At 48.6% G+C, this 23,479-nt stretch overlaps 1 protein-coding gene across 3 annotated transcripts in view; it reads left to right on the top strand.

Moving 5' to 3' along the window:
• Positions 1 to 1,017: 1,017 nt before the first annotated feature.
• Positions 1,018 to 23,479, top strand: part of LOC144889593 (uncharacterized) — a 32,719-nt gene continuing 10,257 nt past the window's right edge. The window contains exons 1-3 of one of the 3 annotated variants that reach the window (XM_078770411.1): positions 1,018 to 1,255; positions 1,393 to 1,521; positions 1,761 to 1,915. The gene's annotated coding sequence lies outside the window, so the exon portion shown is untranslated. Of the gene's footprint in view, positions 1,256 to 1,289; positions 1,522 to 1,760; positions 1,916 to 23,479 lie in introns of those variants that run through there. The other 2 variants (XM_078770413.1, XM_078770414.1) reach the window with 2 other exon arrangements.

The following is a 23,479-nucleotide window of genomic DNA, read 5'->3' as shown; positions in this document are numbered from 1 at the left end:
AAAGTAAAAATTATAATGGGAAATTCCCCATTCGGATCATCCTGTCTAACTTCGGCCTTGACCGCAGAAGGAGCGTCAGACTCGTCACTGCTCTCCTGCCGGGACCTTATCCTCTTCACGCCAGAACCACGTGGGACCCTGTTCGCTGACGGCTGAACCTCATCCGCCTCGTCCCTGGACCTACTACCCATTATCGCCCCTCCCCTCCTCACACCTCTCCCCTCAAATCTCCTACACCCTCCCCCTTCCGACCCCTCCCCTGTTGCTCAAACCTCCCTTCTCCATCACACCAAACCCCGCCTCACACCTTCCCCTCCCCTCACACCTCCCCCTCCCCTCACACCTCCCCCTCTCCTCACATCTCCCCCTCCCCTCACACCTCCCCCTCCCCTCACACCATCTCCTCCCCTCACACTTCCCTCCTCCTCACACCTCCCCTCAAACCTCCCTTCTCCATCACACCACCCCCCCTCACACCTCCCCCTCCCCTCACACCTCCCCCTCCCCTCACACCTCCCCCGCCCCTCACACCTCCTCCTCCCCTCACACCTCCTCCCCTCACACCTCCCGCTCCCCTCACACCTCCCCCTCTCCTCACATCACACCTCCCCTCCCCTCCCCTCACACCTGCCCTCCCCTCCCCTCACACCTGCCCTCCCCTCCCCTCACACCTGCCCTCCCCTCACACCTCCCCTCCCCTCACACCTCCACCTTCTCACACCATCGCCTCCCCTCACACTTTCCTCCGCTCACAACTCCCCCTCCTCACACCACCCCTCCTCACACCTCCCCTCCTCACCCCTCCCCTCTTCACACTCCCCCCCTCACACCTCCCCTCTTCACACTCCCCCCCTCACACCCCCTACTCACACCTCCTCCCCTCACACCTCCTCCCCTCACACCTCCTCCCCTCACACCTACCTCCCCTCACTCATCCCGAGGGGATAGGGTTCAACCTACTGAACCACTGATTGGACGATCGGTCTACACTCAACGTGTAACCTTCCACTAACTCGCCGTGACAACGATTACGTCGAAAACCTCAGCACCAACCTCTTCCTTTCCTGCTTCTTCTTCTTCGCTTTACTCTCGCACTGTCATGTGGGGTCGTCACCAAATTGCTGACGTCATAAACAAGTTTTTTTCAGAGGAAGAGAACGATGCGCGCAAACAGGGAGTATTCAATGACAATGAAGAACTTCCTGGTGATGTAAACCTCGGACTGCAACTTTGCTGTACTGGTGGTTGTGGCGGTGTAGCGGCTGTGTGAGTAGTGTTTTTATCGGAGGTTCACATCGTGCTTTTCGTAACAGCAATTTGTATCTCGGTTTTGTAACGTCCACCAACACCAATAGGCTTCATAGTTAGTTATGTCTTTTATCTTTTAACTAGCTAAGTCTTTCGCACATTTCATGTTGTGTCGATCTGGAGCGCGGGCAAAGGAAGAGGAAGAGCGCATGCAACGGTGTGAAGAGGGAAAACACTGAACTCTGAAAAAGTTTAACTGAGGATCCAAAGTTGGTATGTAATTGAATTTGTTTCTTTGATACATAATACATTTGGTGCTTGAGCTGTAAGAAATGGATTTGATGTGCATTCGCCGCTTTGTGAGGTGCTTTGTAAACGGTTTGTATTTCGCCATTGTTAATTTCTTGTACAGAACGACAAACTGCTGTAGGATTGTTTGTATTGAAGCCAAATCTGTGAACTGCAATTAATGAGATTTATTAGTAATTTGATGTTTGTTTCTCATGTTGTAGTTTCACGGAGTCGACGAATAAAACACCTTTTGTACGAGACCCAAGGTTTCCTGTCATCCTATTTTCGCGGTGTTCCTCTTCTTCACAATTCTCGCCCTGGCGGTTCTTCTTCTTCATAAGCTGAACCCGAGCGGTTTCACTCAGTGTAACGGTCGGTAGGTCACACAGACATTGTTATGGAACTGCACACTGCAGCGTCATGCTCCACAATTTCAGAAATTGTATATTATGATAAGTTATCTGAATTTCGATTGCACATCAACATAACTTTGCGTACTTGTACGGGGGGAATTTGTTATTTTTGTTGGATGTACCAAGTTACCAGTTACGGTATCTGGATAACCAGGCTTCCTGTGAGGTTCCCACTGGATGCCTATTGTTGTTGTTACACATTTGGTGGAGACGATTCAGACAAAACTGTTCGAGCGAGCTCGACGAAACTTTAACTCGTTGTAGATACCAATTTAACTTTGTGCATCATGAATTTTTTTTTTTTTTCCAATTTTGACTTGCATTGGCTGCCATTGCCTATTCCGTCATAAGCTTTAAACATCTTCTCCAGAACCGCTGAACGGATGAAGGCGAAATTATAAAAATTGGACGATTCGACGATCGCCTCGGCATGGGGATTAAAGTTTGTAAAAAAAAATGTCATTGGTCACATGATTTGGCGATCATATTGGATGAAAAATATAACTTTAAAAAACTACTGATGCGAAACTGCTTATCAGATCAATACAAAACTTGAAAGACATGTTAACATTCTAGCGGGGGGGAAATATTTGCAAACTATGATGTCATCAGTCATGTGGTTCGACCGCGATCTTGAAATTAAGGAAAGAATTAAACGAGAAATATGTCGTGCACAGCACGATACTTGCAAAGGTCCTAAAATAAGTTGTTGGCCTATGATGACCTCAAAAATAATTGGTGGTTGGATGCAGTGACCGAGTATGTAAATTCTATTCAAATTTCAAGTGAATCGAATGAAAATTTAGGATTTTAGAAATTTGAAATTGTTGTTGACCTTTGGCCTATGTTGCTCTTTTGGGCTATGGTGATCTCAAAAATAGTTGGTGGTTGAATTCGGTTTGGTGATATGTAAATCCCATTCAAATTTCAAGTGAATCGGATGAAAATTGAGGATTTTAGAAATTCGAAATTGTTGTTGACCTTTCGCCTATGTTGACCTTTGGGCCTATGCTGATCTCAAAAGTAGTTGGTGGTTGAATTCAGTTGGATGATATGAAAATCCTATTCAAATTTCAAGTGAATCGGATAGAAATTGAGGATTTTAGGAATTCGAAAAAAGTGGTTGACAGTGGCAGGGAAAATGGGGGTTCTGAAGCACAAATAAATTAACATTGAAGTCAATGGAGAAAATTAAGGATAAATATTGACTCACTGGATTTTCAACTAGATTTTATCCTCAGGATTTCAAGATGTTCAACAGACATTCGCTGATGCTCATTCTCATTCACTGTGTTCATTCGCTGTTAGTCGGCGCATTCAAGACAGCCCATTCCCCTACTACTTGTGGTGAAAGGGACAATTGAGGGAAGAGGGAATTGGGGAGGGAGACTCACTTCGTGGATTATACTCACTAAGTGGACCAATTAATATTTGTTTATGTTTTTGTTCCCGTCGCACCGCGGAGCGAAAGGGGGACTATGGTTTTCCCGTGCATGCGTGCGAAAGCGGCGGACCGAATTCTAATTTGGTGTGTGGGTGCAACCCATGTCAAAATCCAAGATGGCCACCACCATGTATGTCTGAACCTTGTGAGCGGAATATCTTGAAAAATAAGCGAAGTACCAACTTCTAATATGGTGTGTGGGTGTATCTAGGCATAAGGAAGAACGCTATTGAAAATTGGGTCACCACGTCAAAATCCAAGATGGCCACCACCATATATATATATTGTTACGGTTTTCGTGCGACCCTCCTTCCCTTACCAAGGGGAGATTAAGCCTAAGCCCCTTGTTCTCCTTGGGTCGTCGCAACCGCGAGACCTGAGTCGCCACTTCCGGTCGGACGCAAGACAATGTTTCGGGACAATTCTCGCACGTACCTAAGTACCTACGCCGCCGCGGAAGCGGGGATCAAGTCTCGCACGAACCACGCGTAATTTGAGTACGTCCGAGTGGATGGCGTACCACGTGGTCCATGCAGTTACCTCATTATTGGGACCCGATTAGAGCGCTATAATTTGTACCATGCTTAGTCAATAGATGGAAAGGACGAAACGGTCGAATCAAAGAAATAACATGTTTACTAATTATTATTTGCAATGATTGGTCGAAGCAGAGACACAGGGCAGATCTTATACAGTCTTAGCTTATTACCCAGACAACGGGCCCGTTCACACTCACAGGGGGATGAAGGAAGGAAATGTTCATGCGCTGAACGCGCCGGCTTGGTCGTTCAGGAACAGCTCGCCCGGCGTGGCCCTCTGCGGTCACAGCACGTCCCTCGACGAAGGTAGGCAGGCAGGTGGGAGAGATCCTTGCGGCACGTATCTCAAACAAAGGCAGGCAGGCGAATATGCGCGTCTCTCGCCCGGCTCGATGGTTCCTCACAGCGCGATTAATCAACGGCGCGCTTTCACCCTCGTAACTCAATTCAGAGGGTCTGCCTCAAGCTCAACCAAGCATTTCACTTGCAACTCAATTCAACACCGCGCACTCTCAGAACTGTTCAACAGAGGACCCCGGCTCATAACTTGGTTCAGCGCTTCGAACCGATAACTCAAGCTCATCACTCAGCGCATGTCCTTCTCGCATGGGCTTGCCTCATAACTTTGGTGGGGCTTTGCGCAAAAGGGTTATATTACCACGCCGTTAGCCCGCATCGAATGTTCCAAACCACGCCTTTTGACGCAGTGCTAAGCCACTCCCTTCGAGCCCTGATTGGCGGCTCGTGCTTACCGGTCACTCCCACTTCTCCTGTCCCGCCTTCCTTTGGCCTGCCTCGACTTGTCAGGCAGGCCTCATGGTAGTTTGCGCCAAAAACCAAAGCATCGAGGCAGCATAAAGCATTGGAGGGAGACCTATCTCTCATTATTCCACTCAACGCAAAACTACACATAGGAAAGGTCTATGCTTGCACTTACTAAGAAATAACTGATCATAAACGAGGCTACATGTTGTCGTGTGACTAACTATGAGGGAGAAATTAACCTTTTATTGCAAAAACACAAAACCGCAACAATATGTATGAACCTTGTGAGCGAAATATCTTAAAAAATAAACGAACTACTAACTTCTAATCTGGTGTGTGGGTGTATCTACGCATAAAGAAGAACGCTATTGAAAATTGGGTCGCCACATCAAAATCCAAGATGGCCGCCGCCATGTATGTCTGAACCTTGTGAGCGAAATATCTTGAAAAATAAGCGAAGTACCAACTTCTAATCTCGTGTGTGTGTATCTGGGCACAAGGAAGAACGCAATTGAAAATTTGGTCGCCACGTCAAAATCCAAGATGGCCGCCGCCATGTATGTCAGAACCTTGTGAGATGAATATCTTGAAAGATAAGCGAAGTACCAACTTCTAATTTGGTGTGTGGGTGTATCTCGGCATAAGGAAGAACGCTATTGAAAATTGGGTCGCCACGTCCAAATCCAAGATGGCCGCCACCATATACATGTCTGAACCTTGTGAGCGAAATATCTTGAAAAATAAGCGAAGTACCAACTTATAATCTGGTGCGTGGGTGTGTCTAGGCATAAGGAAGAACCGTATTGAAAATTGGGTCGCCACGTCAAAATCCAAGATGGCCGCCGCCATGTATGTCTGAACCTTGTGAGCGGAATATCTTGAAAAATAAGCGAAGTACCAACTTCTAATCTGGTGTGTTGGTGTATCTAGGCATAAGGAAGAACGCTATTGAAAATTGGGTCGCCGCATCAAAATCCAAGATGGCCGCCTTGCATCTTCCACTTTGTCAACTCACATCACTTCACCGACGGGGGACCGAGGCGTAACGCTTCTTGTTCTTTAAGCTTCCTACCTGGAGGCTTTGTTTTCTCTCAGTGGTCGATTGTGGTCCTGCTACTCTCGTTCTTTCAGTTTTTTCCCAGTCTTTCCACGCATACTTCCTTGTTTAAAATCTTAACTCAAAAAAACAAACAAAAAAAACAAAAACATTTCCTTCTTTGTTCTTTTCATTCGTTCGTTCTTCGACCACGTGTTTCACCCCCATTTTCACGCCATTCCCCAGATGTTTTGCCCTGTTCTTTTTGCTGACGTATTTTGCCCTGTTCACGTTGTCGTGAAAATCAAGCTCAGACACGACTTGTCCCTTGGGTAGGTTTAATATCATTTAGATCTGAAGTAACATCCTGTAAAAATACATTCATGCAACAGGCATTAGAATCAGAGTATTGTATGGGCAATGTCCGATATCACAATAGGTAAAACAAATCAGTGCAGCATATAGGGGCGTACATACCATTCAAACTACAGGACTATGTCACAGTAAGTGCCGCTGGAGTGTTTGCGTGCCCCGGTTGTCCCGGGTCTTATAGACGCCCCTTTTTAAGCGAGCACTCCCTGGGTTCACCTTCGGTATAATTTCACTACATTCTCCACGCCGTTAAAACTATAAAGCATGCGTCAGCAATAATCGAATGGGTCACGTCAATCCACGTCAGTCGGCCAACCCGTAGCGGTCGGGGCGGCGAACTACCCTGCCAGTTCGTGTTCGGAAACTACCGGGTACGGCGTCCCCAAGCCCGGAGTCCTCCGCGTCGGAATAGCTGCCGGAGGTGGGTGTCGGAGGGGGCGCCCCAGCGCCTTCCGGCAAGGGAGTGGGTGACGACGGAAGTGACGGTAGTAGTTCCACAGAGGAAGCTTCGGTAGAGTCCATAGACTCGTAGATGGGTTCGTCGATATCCCGGTCGTCGTCCCCACATGGGGCGAGATGGCGTACGGAGACAGTAGACTCGCGGCCGTCCGCCGTTAACACGCGAGCATGCTCGGGATTAGCCTGGAGGACCCGCACCTTATCAACAAGGGGGTCGTACTTGCTAGCACGAACCGCTCATTTGAGATAGGCGGGCCCCGGCTCAGCGAGCCAGCTGGGCAAAGATTGGATACTACCCGAGCTTCTAGGGTGGTGGAGCAGTCTCGCGTGAGGAGTCTGGTTGGTGGCAGTACATAGGAGAGCCCGGATCGAGTTTAGAGCGGCAGGTAGCGACCACGCCCATTTATCGAGGCCTCGGCCGAGGGTCCGGAGGCTTAGCATGACGGCCCTCCATATAATCCCATTAAAGCGTTCGATCTGCCCATTCGCTTGGGGGCGGTACGGGGTGGTGTAGCTCAGAGCGACATTATGCTGGAGCAAGTAGCCCCTCACCTCCTGAGACAGGAACACCGCACCCCGATCGGTATGCACGTATGCCGGATACCCGAACATAGAAAACAAATTCTGCAGGCACCGAATAACCGTGGCAGCCGACATATCCCCGCACGTATAAGCAAAGGGGAATCGTGAATACTAATCGACGATAGTGAGCAGATAACGAGAGTTACTCGACAACGGCAGCGGCCCTTTGAAGTCCATCGCCAAGCGCCCCCACGGTCTAGTAGCCCTAACGAGTGTCCCCATAGGAGGGTTGTAAAAATGCGGTTTGAGCTCCGCACAGATCGTGCAATTGCGGCAGATGCGGCGGATGTCCTCAATCGAGTACGGCAGATTCCCCTCGCGCACGAAATGCGCGAAACGCGCTACCCCGGGATGACACATAGTGCCGTGCAAAGTGCGCAGCCCCTCCAAAGTGACAACCCCCGCGCAAGTGCCCGGCCTCGATAAGGCGTCGGCGACGAGGTTATCCTTCCCCGGGCGGTATTTGATGGTGTAGCAGAAGTCGGCGAGTTCGATACGCCAACGGGTGATTTTCTCATTCTTAATGCGCTGAGCATGTAAGGTGTCGTACATAAATGCAACGCTTTGTTGGTCCGTGACGATTTGGAAACACCGCCCAAGCAGGTACGGCCGCCATCGCCGAATTGATTCGGCGATCGCGTATGCTTCCTTTTCGACAGACGAATGCCTCCGCTCGGCGGAGGTGAGAGTCCGTGAAAAGAAAGCCACAGGGCGTCCCACTTGGGAGAGAGTTGCCGCTATTGCATGATCTGAGGCATCACTCTCCAAAACGAAAGAGGCACTCTCGTCAATCGTCGCGACAGCGGCGCCAGCGATGTCGGCTTTAAGGCCCTCGAAGGCCGCCATGGCAGCCGGGCCCATGGGGAACGTGTCGCAGGCCATGAGGGGGCGGAGCTTCATGGAGAAATTTTGCACCCACTTTGAATAGTGGGCGAACAGCCCAAGAGCGCGTTTCAGCGAAGCCCGATCGCTAGGTGGAGCCATATCGAGCAAAGGTCGCAGACGCTCCTTATCCGGAGAGACAGAGCCATGGGTCACGGTGTACCCCAAAAGATCTACCGTGCGTAGAGAGTAACGACACTTAGCCGCATTCATGGTTCGGCGATATTTCCGCGCGACCTCGAGGAAGCGCTTCAGATTAGCGTCGTGATGCTCCTGGTCATACCCACAAACAGTAAGATTGTCCAGATAGACAAAGACATCGGTCAAGTTCTCCTTCGCAACGAGGTCATCCATAGCCCTCTGAAAACAAGTGACTCCGTTAGTTACCCCAAAGGGGAGTCGAGTGAACTGGTACAACCGCTGACCCGATTCAAAGGCTGTAAAGACGCGATCAGCCCTAGAGATGGGGACCTGATGATACGCACTACGCAGATCGAGAGTGCTATAAATGGAATACAGGGCCACCTGGCATACCAGGGCATCCATCCCCGGTAAGGGGTAGGCATCCAGCTGTGTAAAACGATTAATCGTCTGTGAGTAGTCGATTACCATGCGCCGGCGGTGGGCCTCACTTCGCACCACTAAGACTTGGGCCCGCCACGGTGACCTACTGGGTTCTATAATACCGTCCTTTAAGAGCTGGGCCGTTTCTTCCGCAATGAATTGCGCGTCTGCGCGAGAGTAGCGCCGCGATTTGACGGCTACAGGGGTACAATCAGTGGTCAGGTTGGGGAACAGCGAGAGAGGCTCCACGTCCATTTGAGCGAGGGCGCACACAGCAAGCGTGTCCGGCCCACCAAAGTCTATTTCCAAACGTCCATGCCGCTTAAGGAAATCAAGTCCTAACAGAACGTCGGCACATAAAGCAGATAATACCATGAGATACACGTCCGGGAACGTGCGTCCCTTTATCACAAGTTTCAATCGACACGCCCCTTTTGTGCTCAACCGAAGTCCTTGGGAGGCCATGAAGATCCGGCGTGTTGTCCCGAGAACCGGCCTCCCATGTTGATGCACTAGTCGTTGATCGATAAAACTATCCGTAGACCCCGTGTCAATCAAAGCTTGCGCAAAAACGCCCGCGACCTTGAGCGGAATGATGGCCTGCGCAAGGCCGGCAGACCCGGCAGGTATTGTACCGGCCGGGCGAGAAGATCGCGCTTCGCGGGTGGATCCCACTCCGGCTGCAATCTTCCGGGCATCGTCGGCAGGTTGGGCCTCAGCAGGAGCATAGAAATCGTAATACCCACTGTCAGAGGACGTTCCCATGCCGGCTGCAGTTTGCCGGTCATTCGGGCAGCCCAGGGAGGATCCTCGCGACAAGCGCATAGTTGGCTCATCAGCAGTTTCATTTGCCGGAGTGAGTGTGTGTAGGTCGTAAGAGCCGCCGCCAGATGGCGCGCGAGTCACGTGAGAAGGATCACTGCCGTCTGCAGATTCATATGCCAGAGTGGGTGCATGTAATTCGTAAGAGCCGCCGTCAGATGGGGTTCGAGTCACGTGCTGCGTTTGCTGCACATCAAGAGGAGTTTCCAAAGCAGGAGCATGTCGCTTGTTTGAAGTAGGCGTTCGAACGCCAGTCAAGGTCGGTCGCGCTGCGGCCGGTCGCGTTCGCACCATTTGTTTCGGCGGCCCGGTGTATCTCACCAAGGTCGTGCGTGCAGCCAGAGGCCCGCGAGAAGGAGGTCGGCTCATCAAAGCCGAGTGAGGCGCCCCGTCCGGTGCTCGATCCGTTGGCTCAGCGATGAGCCCATTCAAGGTCGCGCGGGGGCGCGTGCCCCGAGCGGCCTTCCTGCAGACCTTTGCAAAATGGCCCTTGGTGGAGCACAGGTGGCATATGGCTTCCCGAGCCGGGCAGTCAGATCGAGGGTGCTGCCGATTCCCACAAAAATAACATTTTGCGTACCGGTCAGGCCGTGGCCGGGCCGCGGCGGCAGCAGTTAGGCTGGAAGCGGAGTCCGCTTCAGGAGCACCCAGAGACTCGGCCGTGGTGGTCAGGTCCTCCCCCATATCCTTGGCGGTACCCCTCTCCGGTCGCACGAGTTGAGAAGTCCCCGCCACGACTCGGGGGTGATCATAAGCGGTGGATTGTTCACGGGCATCTGTATAGACGCGTGCCAGCCGTAGTGCCTCCGTAAATGTCAGCTCCGCGACCTCCAGGAGTCGGAGCCTCAAGACTCCAGAATTAATTCCAGAGACGAATGAATCTCGGAGCAGGTCGTCCTGCACTTGCTCGTGGGTCCGTACCTCCTGCACGCAGTCCGCCAATAGGTAACGCAGCTCCTGCGCATAGCGATCGATCGATTCCGAGGGTTGTCGCCGCTGGGAGAGTTGATGCCGGCCGTGCACAGCGCTCCGTGTTTTTACGTATAGTCGCTTCAGCTCGGCCAGAGCCGTAGCGTACGTCACAAATCAAGCAATGCTCCGGTAAACGGTGTGATGGACCTTCGACTGTAACACGGACAGCTTCACCGCAGCGGTGGGCTCTGTTTCGTGAGCAGCAAAGTAATTCTCCAGCGTTTTGAGCCAGTGGGTGAACTCCGATCCCGATCCCTCAGCTTGAGCATCGGCTCCGAGAATCGGTACCATGATCATCTTGTGTTCAGTCATTTCGGCGATCTAAATGATATTAAATGTCGTGAAAATCAAGCTCAGACACGACTTGTCCCTTGGGTAGGTTTAATATAATTTAGATCTGAAGTAACATCCTGTAAAAATACATTCATGCAACAGACATTAGAATCAGAGTATTGTATGGGCAATGTCCGATATCACAATAGGTAAAACAAATCAGCGCAGCATATAGGGGCGTACATACCATTCAAACTACAGGACTATGTCACAGTAAGTGCCGCTGGAGTGTTTGCGTGCCCCGGTTGTCCCGGGTCTTATAGACGCCCCTTTTAAGCGAGCACTCCCTGGGTTCACCTTCGGTATAATTTCACTACACACGTGACTCGTGGTTGTTCCTCTAGGCTCCCTCTCCCCGTTGGTTTTTTTGTGAATATTAGATTGTTCTTCACGGTTCTGTTTAATTATGTTTAAGCTTTCCCCTGCAGTGTTTTATTCAGTGGTATATTACAACACGCTGTTTTTCTTCCTATTTAAAAGGCTCCTTTCAATTTCCTCTCCAACTCATTCTACTTCAAAAAAATATTCAATCTCTTATAATTCTAAATCACTGCATGCTCTAAATTCAAATTCATTCCACCCCTCATCCATCGTTCTTAAACGGATCGCTAACTTGAAAATCACAATAAACCCAATTTGTTATCAATGTTTGTCTTTCATTAATCATCCACTTTCTAATCTCCCCCCTTGCCCCTCCCTCCAAATCTTCCCACTTGCCCCTCCCCTTCTAAACTCCCCCCAACCCCTCCCCTTCAAATCTCCCCCCCCCCTACCATCCCTCTCCAAATGTCCCCCCTCCCCTACCATCCCTCTCCAAATGTCCCCCCTCCCATCCTCTTCTCAAAGCTGCCTCCTCCCGACTTCATCTCCCTTCTATCTCATACCTCCACCTCCCCCAACCTTCTACTTTCCTCTGCCACCCCTCAAAGAACCCCTCACTGTGCTTCATCCCATCATCATCAAACCTTTCATCCTCATCCTTCCCTTTCTTGTAACTCTTCTGTAATCTCTGACATGCTATTAACTGATCTTCCTACCTCCCCCACCAATCCTTCATCTGCCCCTACCCTCCCTCCCCTCTCCTACACCCGATGCTCCCCCTCTCTCCTCATTAACGATATGGACCTCAAACATCCGGGGCCTTCGCTCAAACCTGATTGATCTCTCCATTCAGGTTGCTTCTGACAATCCAGACTTTATCTGCTAAACAGAAACTTTCCTCCTTCAAGATGTCTCTGATTCCTTAATATCTCTTCCTGGTTACTCCCTCCTCCGGTATGACAGAACTGAGCCTCGTCCTGGTGGTGGGGTTGCTATCTTTATCAAAAGCTCTCTTCCTCACTCTCCTTGCACTGCCCTTTCTCCACCCCACCCCCATGAGTACCTCTGGCTACGGCTTCCTCTCCGCTCCCACCTTTTGTTCATATGTGTTCTGCACCGTCCTCCAAACAGTGATGACTCCATTTACATGTCGCCATCTGACAACATGGACCAACTTCTATCAACTCATCCCAACTCTCTCTTCCTCATATGTGGTGACTTCAACTGTCATCATGCCAGCTGGCTGGGTGTGGGTTCCTCTCTCACCAGCCATGGCACCTCGGCAAAGGACTTCTGTGACTCATTGGGACTGACACAATCTGTCAATTTCCCGACCCGGATCTCAGTCAATGGAGTATCTTCTCTTCTAGACTTGGTTATGACAAACGTCCCTGAAAATGTCTGCTGCTCTTCTTCTGCTCCAATCGGTTCTTCTGATTATGTGCTTGTTAAAGTGGACATCTCTCTGACCATGCTCAGAGAGCCTCCTCAGCGTCGACGAGTCTGACATTTCACTCAGGCCGACTGGCACGGTCTGCAAGCAGCCATCAATCATCTGGACTGGTCTCTCTTCTCTACTGCCTCTGACATCAATTCTTCCTGGGAATTCTTCCAAAGCAAACTGCTCTCTCTCATGCACAGATTTATCCCATCTCGTCTTCAGTTGTCTTACCCTTCCTCCCATCCATGGTGCACTGCATCTTGTGGAGAGGCAGTTGCCCTGAAACAACTTGCCTTTGCCTCTTGGAAGGCAAATCCAACTGAAGGTAATCTCAGTTCCTTCCACCAAGTTTGGAACAAGTGTGTGTCTACCCTCAAGAGTGCCAGGAAGCAATATCTCTCCACAGTCAAGAATGAACTCTCAAACCTGTCTCCTTCCTCCAAATCCTTGTGGCGTCTGGTCAAATCCGTTTCTGGTGTTTGTTCCCCCTCCATCCTCTCCCTCACCTCAAATGGCTACACAGTTGACACCGCATGTGACAAAGCCGAATGCCTCAACTCTATGTTTGCCTCAAAATCTTGTGTCCCAAACCCATCTCTCTCTGTTCCCACCTTACCCAGTCGAACCCAACTGCTCCTGGACTCTGTGTCCTTCTCTCCTGACAAGGTGGAGAAGTTTTTGTCAAACCTCGACTCTGATTCTGCAACTGGACCAGACGGCATCAGCCCATGGGTCCTAAAATCCTGCTCTGCCGCTCTATCTCACCCTCTCTCAGTTCTTTTTACCCTCTCTTTTGCTCAAGGTAATCTGCCAGCATCTTGGAAATCAGCAACATTACCGCTTTACACAAAAAAGGTGCAAAAACAGATCCTTGCAACTACAGACCAATCAGCCTGCTCCCAATTATCAGCAAAGTCATGGAATCCATTATTGCTTCGGATATCAAATCCTTCCTCTTCTCCAATGGCTTGATCTCCTATCATCAATTTGGATTCAGACCAGGTCATTCTACTCTGGACATGTTGCTTCTGCTGTCTCAACAATGGATGGAGATCCTCAATGCCAAACAGGAAATCAGAGCTGTCTCCCTCAACATATCACGTGCCTTCGATACGGTCTGGCACCCAGCTCTGCTCACCAATCTCTCCTCCGATGGTATCCATGGAAATCTCCACGCTTGGCTTGCGGACTTCCTCTCTGGTCGTAGTCAACGTGTGGCCCTGAATGGATTTCTCTCATTGCCCCTTCCTGTTCTGGCTGGAGTTCCCCAAGGTAGTGTTCTGGGCCCTTTGCTTTTTCTGGTCTTCATCAATGATCTCTCCGACTCTCTGGAAAATCCACTCTATCTCTTTGCTGCGGACTCCACTCTCTGCCGCTCCATTCCTCATTCCTCAGATCGGCAGCCTGCAGCCTCCTCGCTCTCTGCATACCTGGACAAAATCACAGACTGGTCAAACAAGTGGAACATGTCTTTCAATCCTGACAAATCTCACACTCTTACTATGTCTCTCCGAAAAGACCGACTGGAAAACCCTCCCATCTACTTTCTCAACAATCCTCTCCAAGAAGTTCTGTCGTTCAAGCTTTTGGGTCTCACTATCTGCCATGATCTTTCTTGGGAAAACCACATTTCCAAGCTGGCCTCCAAAGCCAGTCGCCGACTGGGCATCCTCCGTCGTGCGAAGTCCTTCCCAAAGGAAGACCCCAAAAACCCAAAACACCCCCAAAGACCCAAAACACCCTGAAGACCCCAAAGACCATTAAAGATCCAGAGGAACCAAAATACCCTTAAGACCTAAAAGCCCCTGAAGGCCCAAAAGACACCAAAATGGTCAAAGATGCCTATCCCTCTGAAACGAATTGTGCTGAGGTGCACGGAGCGCGCCGAGTCACGCTAGTCCATATTATAATAGGCTACGGTGACTCTGTCTGCCCGGGGGTGCAGCTTACTCCGTCTGCAGAGTGGCTCCACCCATTCTTGGAGAGGCTTCATGTAAACAAATATCCACCATTTTATTAACTCGAATGGCTTTGAGGCCTGTTTAGTTCGGCCCGTGCTGTCTTTCTCTCTCACACAGGTTTATTTCAACTCTAATTCGATATATCATTTCATTTTTAACAGTCGCTAACATAGTTTTAGACTCGGTTGAAAAAAAACGGGAAGAGAATCCCATGAAAGTTTCCGTTTATAAAACGAAATGATTTCTCAAAGGCCTGTAACATGAAGCCCATTCATTGAGTCACCCTCACGATTTTGTCTCGAATTCACTATCTCATTTAATTTTTATCGATGGTTTTAGACTCGGTGTCAGAAATAATTGAGAACATTCACGCACACACGGGAAATTGCCGAGATATATTTTTTAAAAATCGCGGCATGGTCGGTCATACACTGCCTAAAATAACAGACGGGAAAATGGCGAGATATATTAATAATTCGTAGCAGACTTTTCCATTTGATGACAATCGTCACGATTAAATATTTAATTTATATGTCGTCACAATAATGTGGAGAGAGGGGCATAGCTTCGTTCACGTGTCGCCACAGACGGGAAATTGCAGACAGATATTTCTTCGTTATTATTTCATTCATCATTATTATACGGAAGTAAAGGTAATCCTGTTTAAACTGGCATTCATTCCAGCGAGGGGTTGGAGAGGAGCGAGGGGTTGGAGAGGAGCGAGGGGTTGGAGAGGAGTGGGGGTTGGAGAGGAGCTAGGGGTTGAAGAGGAGCGAGGGGTTGGAGAGGAGCGAGGGGTTGGTGAGGAGGGAGGGGTTGGAGAGAGCGAGGGGTTGGAGAGGAGCGAGGGGTTGGAGAGGAGCGAGGGGTTGGAGAGGAGCGAGGGGTTGGAAAGGAGCGAGGGGTTGGAGAGGAGCGAGGGGTTGCAGAGGAGTGTGAGGGATTGGAGAGGAGTGTGAGGGATTGGAGAGGAGTGTGAGGGATTGAGCGATTGGAGAGTGAGGGATTGAGCGATTGGAGAGGAGAGTGAGGCACAAATGGAGGGGAGTGTGAGGGATTGGAGAGGAGTGTGAGGGATTGGAGCGGAGTGTGAGGGATTGGAGCGGAGTGTGAGGGATTGGAGAGGAGTGTGAGCGATTGGAGAGGAGTGTGAGCGATTGGAGAGGAGTGTGAGGGATTGGAGAGGAGTGTGAGGGATTGGAGAGGAGTGTGAGGGATTGGAGAGGAGTGTGAGGGATTGGAGAGGAGTGTGAGGGATTGGAGAGGAGTGTGAGGGATTGGAGAGGAGTGTGAGGGATTGGAGAGGAGTGTGAGGGATTGGAGAGGAGTGTGAGGGATTGGAGAGGAGTGTGATGGATTGGAGAGGAGTGTGAGGGATTGGAGAGGAGTGTGTGGAAGTATTGGAGAGGAGTGTGAGGAGGTATTGGAGGGGAGTGTGAGGAGGTATTGGAGGGGAGTGTGAGGAGAGTGGTCGGTGGAGAGGGGTGAGGTGTCACAAATTATGTGAAATAAATAAATTGTGTTCATTACACCATTTCTGGATCTGATGAATTGCCAGTAACCATTTTGTAAAATTCAATGTGCAGCATCTAAATCAAGATGTCCAAATGTCACACACGTCCATGCCCGTGGGATTCCCACGGGTGACCCCACGAGTATGTTATAATGTGCATTTGATAAACAATATCGATATGTATTAACAATAGCAATTATAAAATTTTCATGTGATTATTGTTGCATTTGAATATATTCAATGAGTTATTCATTATTACACTTTACCTGCTTTTTTACCAATACTAACTGTCTAACTTCACCCCTTAATTTTATAAAAGTCCCGTCCAGTTAAACATCAGGGGAAAACGTTTTTTTAAATCGATTAATCATGTGACAATGTTTTCTTTCCTCGAGCATTTCCTTTACGCCGTGTTTATCACCACTCACAAGGTGATGTGTTTTGTGGGTAAAGTGAGACCCACCCTCGGTCTCACCTCGAAACATTGTGGACCACGATTGGTCTCGCGTTACCTCTCATCTCTCGTGATCTCAGGTTGCATTGATTGCATGACGTCATTTAATTTGGGGATCCATGAGCATGTGACCATTATGCACGTGCGTTAATCTGCCATTGCGGAAAGAGCAGCGCTCACTCACACGTGGTTCATTCCTAACCCGGAAGCCGTCCCTGAAAAATTTCCCACAACGGAGCGAAAGGGGGACTATGGCTTTCCCCTCCGTCCGTGTGTCCGTCCGTCCATGCGTGCGGGCATGCGTGCGTGCGTAAGCGAAGGACCGCATTCGAATTTGTTGTGTGGGTGCAACCCACGTCAAAATCCAAGATGGCCGCCGCCATGTATGTCTGATGCCATGTATGTCTGAACCTTGTAACCTGCATATCTTGAAAAATAAGCGAAGTACCACCTTCTAATCTGGTGTGTGGATGTATCTAGGCATAAGGAAGAAGGCTATTGAAAATTGGGTTGCCACGTCAAAATCCAAGATGGCCGCCGCCATTTATGTCTGAAACTTGTGAGCGAAATATCTTGAAAAATAAGCGAAGTACCAACGTCTAATCTGGTGTGTGGGTGTATCTAGGCACAAGCAAGAACGCTGTTTAAAATTGGGTCGCCATGTCAAAATCCAAGATGGCCGCCGCCATGTAAGTGATGCCATGTAAGTCTGAACCTTGTAACCTGCATATCTTGAAAAATAAGCGAAGTACCAACTTCTAATCTGGTGTTTGGGTGTATTTAGGCATAAGGAAGAATGCTATTGAAAATTGGGTCGCCACGTCAAAATCCAAGATGGCCGCCACCATATATATATGTCTGAACCTTGTGAGCGAAATATCTTGAAAAATAAGCGAAGTACCAACTTCTAATCTGGTGTGTAGGTGTATCGAGGCATAAGGAAGAACGTTATTGAAAATTGTGTCGCGATGTCAAAATCCAAGATGGCTGCCGCCATGTATGTCCGAACATTGTGAGATGAATATCTTGAAAAACAAGCGAAGTACCAACTTCTAATTTGGTGTGTGGGTGTATCTCGCCATAAGGAAGAACGCTATTGAAAATTGGGTCGCCACGTCAAAATCCAAGATGGCCGCCACCATATACTATATGTCTGGCGTAACGTCACGTCACATCACTTCCCCGACGGGGTACCTAGGCGTAACGCTTGTTATTCTTTAGCTTTTGTTTTATTTTTCCACTAATGTCGCGGTTGCACACAAATTGCTGACGTTATGAACGATCTTCTTAAAAAAAGGAAGAAGAACATTGTGCGCAAACGGCAAATATTCAATGACGATGAGCTTCTGGGTGATCTTGTAAATCTTGTGCTGTAACTGAGACGAAGGTTCACGTGATCGGATCTCATCTGAGGAAGTTTGTTCGAAGATTATCAGTTTACTAGTACCCGACTGCAAAGCCTCAATGAGCCGGCGAAGCCAAAGCCTCTTGCCACTATTTTACCCATCACTATGGCATCAGTAGGTGAGGTAGTTGGTAGTAGGTAGGCGAGTGGGTACCGTACGTACCTAGTTCAAAATGATACCATATGCATTCTGGATGACATTGAAATTTATAAAATTTACTTCTTGATTATTTCGGTGAATTCCGTCTCAACTTCGGATATTTCTGGCCTTGAAAAACTATCCCCACCGGCCGCGAGATTTCTAAAAAATAATTCTTCATAAATTTTAGAATATTTGGTGCCGTTTTCAACCTCCGAAACGCGGTACCGGTAATAAGCTTTTTGTACACCGCACCTTTCCTGTGCCATCTCCAGACATTGCAAATCGTCATTGCCGGGCACCGAAGGGGGCTCGGCAATGACGCACGCTGAAAGGGAGTACTCAGTTTTCACTCTGGTTGTTTGTTTTCTTTCTTTCTTGCTTGTTTTCTTGTTTTCTTGTTTGTCCGGGTGATATCTCAGCCATCCTTTGAGCTACGAAGCTGAAATTTCGGCACAAGAGTGAGCAAGTGCTTTGTCAAAAAATGTATTTTTTGTTTTTTGATTAATCAATTAATTGAGGAGTTATTTAATTATTAGCGATTAATTAAGTACTCATTTAATTAATCAAATTTCCTTTCTCTTCTGACCATTAACTCAGGCACCTTTTGAGTTTGAGTTAGGAAGCTGATTTTTGGACATGCCAATGACCAGGTGATTTGGCTGCAAAGGGTATTTTTGATTTATTAATTAATCAATTAATCGATTAATTATTTAATTATTCGATTAATTACTAAAAAAAAAAAATTCATTCAGTTACAGATTCTGATGAAATGGTGGTGGTTTATGTGTTCTGTGACCGAATTGATTCATAATTAAATTTTTTAATGATTAATCATTTATTTATTTTCTTTCTCATTTGGCCAATATCTCAGGCACCTTTTGAGCTGGGAAACTAATATTTGGACATGACAGTGACCAAGTGATGTGGCGATCAAGGATATTTTTGATTTATTGATTAATCATTTAATCGATTAATTATTTATTGATTAATCGATTAATTATTTATTGATGAATCAATTAATTATTTAATTTTTTATTAATGACTTATTTAATTACATTTATAAAAGATACATCTTTGGATGAAGCACTAGTGGTTTAGTTATGCTATTAGCCAATTGATTAAGAAAATATTTTGTGATAATCTTTCATTGATTTTAATTATACAATTAATCAATCAATTATTGTGCACCTCTCTCTCCAAATACAGTCTTGCTCAGCTGCACTGCGGTATTGCCGGGCGCCAGAGGCACGCCGGCAATGCCGCGCTGTAGCATATTTAATTATTTGGCATGGGGGCGGTGTACTTTGAATGTATCTGTACTTGTTTGAAATACTTTTTCAAATGCTCGAATCTCATTGGGTGTGGTGTTTGGTGACGATTTTCGTTGAAGATAACCAGAGCCCGTGCGGGCCCGGGGAACGAGGTTGGTCTTAAAGTATTTTAATTACAAATTAGAGGTGCATGAGATTGTGAATCAAACAAAGATGGCTGAAACAAACTCCTATTGAACTTTTTCGCAATTTTTTAATGCATACTTCCGCATCCGGAAGATGGCGGCCTCCATGGAGCGATTTGGTTTTTCAAATGCTCGAATCTCATTGGTTCCGGTGTTTGGTGACGATTTTCGTTGAAGATAACCATGGCGCGTGTGGGCCCGGGGAACGAGGTTGGTCTTAAAGTATTTTAATTACAAATTAGAGGTGCATGAGATTGTGAATCAAACAAATATGGCTGAAACAAACTCCTATTGAACTTTTTCGCAATTTCTTTATGCATACTTCCGCATCCGCAAGATGGCGGCCTCCATTGAGCGATTTGGTGCGTCAAAGCTTAGAAATTCTCAAGGGATCCAGCAAAATCTGGCTTTTCAACGTAATACGTACGCGTTCATTCACAACACCGGCTTCGCTGGCTACTAGTACCCGACTGCAAAGCCGCAGTGAGCCAGCGAAGCCAAAGCCTCTTGCCACTATTTTACCCATCACTATGGCATCAGTAGGTTAGGTAGTTGGTAGTTGGTAGTAGGTAGGTGTAGTAGGTACCGTACCTGGTAAGACTTGGTAAAAGAGAAGAGCAGACAGTCCTCCCCAATACCTACAGGGGGCTGCAAAAGTAGGTATACAGTAATGAAAAACAAAATGTGCGCACAAAACGTATTTTATTGATATTATGCAAGCATATCAATAATAACATATCATTAATAAACATATATCAATAATAAACATATTGTTACGGACACGGCTAAAGATGTTGCTTGACCGAGCGGAATGGCCGCCGTGTTCGTACAGTTTACCCGATTACCCCCAACTCACCCGATTCCACTCGAACGTTGGCCAAATCGCGCTACGCTAAATCAATGATGGAAAGGACACAACGACTGGGATAAATGAAACGACGCAAGGGGTACAGTGCTCAAGACCTCCGGAGGAGGATATAATTAGTGGTGGAGAAAAGGGGTAGATTACAAGGTAGAGTGAGGTAAAAGACACAGAAGAGATAGGCACTTAGATACAATCTTATCTATCCCAGACAGACCACAGACAAACGGAACAAGGCTGACTTACACAGGGATTGATGGCAGGGAAGGACAGGTCGGTTGATAGCACAAGGTGCACCTTGGCTCGGGGACAGGATCAAGCACGGTCCAAAAGATGCAGGGAGGCCTCACAGCGCTCGGAGGTGGCGTCTTTCTTCTCCAAGCTCAGCGCGCATCTGACGTCACCTCCCTCCTCCTGCGCATGCTCAGCGGGGAGTCACACGCCCTCGGCTGGTTGGCTCCGCCCCAGATGGGACCGGTCCGCCGCTCCCATTGGGTGCGGGGGTTACCGGGCTCCGCCCTTGACGAGGAGCTGACAAGGAGCCCCTATTTGGTAACCCCGTCGAGCACATGTTCGATGGCGGCTCGTTGGAAAGGACTGGTGCCCTCCCAACACCCCCTACCAACCAAGCCGGAGTGAGGACGCGCACTCCCCGCGCTCGCCGCTGCTGTTGTTGTTGTTGTTGTTGTTGTTTCTGAACCGTGAGGAAGAGCTGCGGGGAGGTATTGGGAGGTCCTAAACTTCCTAACGGTGCCATACAATCACATTCTGGTGCAACGAAGGGTCAGAATTAATGGAAACGAATCCTTAACTGACATAGACTAAGAATAACTAGCAAGATGTCCTATAGTTGTCTACGTGAGATGCGGTGGACCTGGATGCGACATTTAATGGGGGGAAATAGGGGGAGGTCGGGTCTACAGAGTGTTGTTTACAGAAAATGGGACTAGGGAATGGGGGATTGGGGATAGTTGGGAAGTATTGAGGAAATAGGGGAATATTTACAAGCGGATATGGATGGATGTAAATCCCATATCCGCAACATTGCACCCTTCTCTACCTCGGGGCGTCCCGACCCGATACATTTTTACCTACTTTAGTGTGGCACTCAGATGTAGTTCCCTCTACTATTAACTCAACCCTGAGTGCGACAGTTTTACAGATGTTCACAAATGAGTAAATATGTCCCCCTGCGACGTTGCACCCTTCTCCTAACAGAAACACACCCACAGGATAACCGAATCGCGGAAAGCATCCTCAAACTAAACATACAGCCGGTAGGGAGCATCATTTACACAAGACTACACTGATATTTACACTACGATCCAGGACCTGTTCTTTGAGGAACACATGCAGATGTTATGCATAGAGAGAGCACGCATGCCAGCATCGATACACCAACCCACGAGTGCCCTGTGGCCATACGGCCTTTAATAATGTGCAGAGCACCCCGTCCAAGCACCAAAAGCACCACCCCACACGCACAGTCAGCACCATCCGGTGCACCAATAAAGTGTTCAGTAACAATGCACAATTAAGTGTCCATGGTCACCGGTGGTGTCGCAGCCGGCCGATGTTCTGCCGCTGGTCTTGCCTTCATGGAGTGCACTTGGCCTTCTGGCTTCTTTAAAAATAAAGAAAGGCGCCAACCGCGTCCATTTCTAAATTGTGGCCGTCAGGGGGGCCAACTAAAAGTGGTTCACCTGTATGGCATAGGTGTGCCACGTTGACCCAGAGGTCCATCAACGGGTGGTGCTTGCCCGCAAAAGAACTGCGGTCCATGGTGGGCGGCCACCAAAATTGCGGTCCATATGGTGTATCGATCCAGGCAGCAAGCAGCGGAAGTGCAGGCCCACAACTGCGGAGCCAGCACCTCTCTCTCCTCTCTCTCTGCCCCAAAGCCAGATCCTCGGAGGTGGGAGACAAAATAAGACAAGTGAGTAAGGTGGTAAGGGCGCAAAAGTGCACGCAATACTAGGTAATGCACACTGGGGGCACATGGGAACCAGGTGAGACAGGTACGTTCCTACCGTACGCCCCCCCCCCCCCACCAGGTAACCTACATTGCCCCTCCCTTACCCCTTACTGTATCCACAAAACACAACACTACCCATAAACATCTACTTTACACATCAACAAACGTCCCTACTGTCTTCCCCGTTCCTCCCATAAACCAAATTCATCTTCTCTCCCTCCTAACCAATCAAATTTGCCATTTCCAACTCTCATCAAAATTTGCCATCTCCAACTCAACATCAAAATTTGCCATCACCAATTCATCATCAGTCCCTCCTAAGGAGGGAGAGATGGAATCACCCCAATGTCTCATCCACGTCGTGATGCGTCTCACAAATCCACACAGCAATTCTCCTTTCCTGCAACACAGAACAAAGGAACACAGGTGTGGAGTCATCATCATCACCTCAGGTAAGTGGCTGCGTATGGTGCGACAGGTTCATCAATCCTAACTATTTCCTAAATGACTTTAACAACTTTACATTACCCGGGGTCTTTCCCTGCCAATCCATTGGCCAACTTACACTATGGGTTCTAAAAACCAATTCCCATTGACCAAACTGTGGTGCTTCTCAAGTTGGGGTCTCACTCCCCCGATTCATCACTCGGTGCCCCCGCACAATTTCGGTGGCTGGGTCGTGTGACGCTCCCAGCTGGTCCGCCCACCTGCACACCTCCACCACTGTTGTTGCCTACCGAGCTCACCTGCTCCTCACCCTAACCTAACTAATTGGGGAAGGCCCTCTCGCACTCTCACCCCCTCAGTGCCCTCTCTGGCACAGGCTGCCCGATCCACACCCGGGATCCTCAGGCACCCACTGACACTAACGGCTCCCAGAGCCCACCTGCGGCCTCACCTGGCCGACATCTAACAGTGGCGGAGTGCCCAACCATTCACACTCATACTAACAGGCCACACGACCAGCCAATTTCACCACACCAATGCACCCATCCACAATACCATTCTGCAACCGCACCACAAATGCCAATATCCAACCAGAATTTACCTATACCCTCTACCTAACACTTACACTACCCGCCCCGGGTACTCGTGAAAGGGGTCCACTCTTCCCCCATCCACACCTTCGCACCATGCACACCACTCCGTACCACTTACTCCAACTCTCTCCACACCACTCATTCCAATACTCCATGTATTCCAATACTCCATGTATTCCACACACCT

Source organism: Myxine glutinosa, chromosome 1 (assembly GCF_964187855.1).
Source record: "Myxine glutinosa chromosome 1, kmMyxGlut1.1, whole genome shotgun sequence".
Classification (NCBI taxonomy): Eukaryota; Metazoa; Chordata; class Myxini; order Myxiniformes; family Myxinidae; genus Myxine; species Myxine glutinosa.
The sequence above is the reverse complement of the archived record's forward strand: the minus strand, read 5'-3'. Positions and strand labels throughout refer to the sequence as shown.